Below are 2,309 nucleotides of genomic sequence, written 5' to 3'. Positions count from 1 at the left end.
GCGCCCATCCTCACTCTCTGGCAGGTGACTGATGTGACAGCAGGAGCGCTTACTCATTGGAAGGAGTCCGGACTCGGCACGACTCAGGTATTAGTCGTAAGGTCACCATGAGGCAGGTCAGAGGGTAGGACATGAGGCAGAGAACTCTGACCAAACGATGGTCAATAGGTACCTGGTCTGTGCACCGTTGTATTAGTATATATAGTAGGGAGTCTGAGGCAGGGAACCTCAGACTTGATCTTCTCGTCGATCCCCCATCTCCTCTGTAGGTAGCTAGCAGCCCTACCTTCTACTGCCCCTTCTAGTCTAGGGAATACACCTCTTCACATCTCTTGCTGTGTCACCTCGGGTTGCTTCGCTTCTCAGCACCAACCTCTGCACCAGTAAGCTTTGCCCTTGTTTGTTTTGGTGGCACAGCTCGTTGGCTGTGACAATTAGCGAGGTGAAGGTGTGGTCGCAGGAGCACTGTCTAACTTACAGTCCTTCGTGCAAGTGGTGCTATTGACAGAGGGTTTGAAGAACAAAGTTGCCGAAATCAGGTGTGGCCCAGGGGGAGCGGGCGGCTGGTGTCGACAATGCAGATGAGGATATTCTCGGGACCAGATAAAGACGCACCTGAGCAAGTGAACACCGCGCCTCATCACACTTACCGAGTTGCGCCTATGCTATCTGGGCTTCATCATGGCGAGCCATACTCAAAAACTGTCACGGACGTTGGACAGACGCCCCTTTTTGCCGCCCATTCCCCTCCCCTTGACGCCCGCCTTCCATTTTCGGACCATTTCCTTTCTTAGCCCCTCCCAGTTTGGACACTGTAGATACATTCCCACACCCGCATGCTACGTTCCCGTGATCACCATGCCCTTGCGTTTGTGTTCTCGCCCTTTGTTCTCTCTTTGTCATCTTCACTGCCTCGCTCTCGCGCCTTGTCCTTGGTTGCTAAGCAGCCCCTCTAGTATATACGGACCCCCTTAGGCGCTCCCTAGTCCCCATATCGACCTCTTGGTCATTGGGACTAGGTGAGTGACCATAGCGTTGTACTTCCCTTCGAGTGCTAATGTATAACTTGGTCATTGGGACTAGTCTGTCGCTGTCTACGTGAAGACTAGCTTTCGTAGGTCTTGTGCCTTCGTGCCGACCTCCGCTCTGCCCGGTCGAGTTTCTTGTTGCGTTTATCCCTCTCCCTCTCTCTCTCTTTTCCCTTTCGGCTCCTTGCCGCTCGCCTACGGGGTCGTCGCCGAACGTCGACCCGAGTCTACGCGCCTAGTCGCCGCGACATTAGGTCGAGATCTCTCCCCCGGTGCTGACACTCTGAACAAGAGTGTCCCCGCCGCCGCTACATTGTCTCCCCCACCCTGGACTGCACCGGCAGACTTCACGCGTGGGACACCGAAGACCAAGACTACTGTCACCGACAGAAGGACCCAGACGACGGACTCTGGTACTGGGAACCGTGTGAGCAAAACCCCTGCCCGAACCGTCATCACCGCCCTGCTCGAATCAACTGGAACGCCTTTACGGACGAATTCATCCCCGTTCCTGACTCCCCCGTTGCTGAGTCGCCCACGACTCGATCCCCCATCCCCGGTACTCCGACTGACGAGCTTGAAGTAGCGCTACTCATCGCGCTTCCCCCATCCCCTATCCTCCCCCCAACTCGCCCACCATCCGCTCCGCCCATCATGGGACAACAAGGCGGACAACCGCAGGTGACAGGCCCCGCCAACAACCCTCAGCAGGCCCAACCGGGCACCCAGACGGCAACACAACCCCCGGACCCCATGACGGTACTACTCCAATCGATGACCCTCCTCACTCAGTCCATGGCGCAGCTCGCCAACTCGACCACCGGGGCCAACAGCCTGAAGGCGGTTCAGAAGCCCTCTCCCTTCAAAGGCGAACAGGGGGGCGAAGCACGACGCTTCCTGGCCGCGTTCACTCTCTGGGCCATGTCCCAAGGATCAACGCTCAACCACGTGGACGCCACGGGCAACGCGATCAGCGCGCGCGACGACCAGTGGATTCGGGCAGTCCTCTCCTTCATGCAGGACAGTGCGGCTCTCTGGGCCACTCCGGCGATGGAGGAGATCACGCAGGGCACCACCCCGTTCAAAGGCTTATGAACGGAGTTCCACACCCAGTTCAAGGCCCGATTTGAGACGGTCGACGAGGCGGTCGATGCGAAGGAACGCCTCCTGATAAACTCGGGGCTGTGAAGACAAGGATTAGATCCGACTAGAGTCGAAGCAAGATCTTCAGTCAGTAAGGAAAGACTATATTGCAGCAACGAACTGTACCTAGAGTCGAAG

Source organism: Dichomitus squalens (genome assembly GCF_000275845.1).
Source record: "Dichomitus squalens LYAD-421 SS1 unplaced genomic scaffold DICSQscaffold_55, whole genome shotgun sequence".
Classification (NCBI taxonomy): Eukaryota; Fungi; Basidiomycota; class Agaricomycetes; order Polyporales; family Polyporaceae; genus Dichomitus; species Dichomitus squalens.
The sequence above is the reverse complement of the archived record's forward strand: the minus strand, read 5'-3'. Positions refer to the sequence as shown.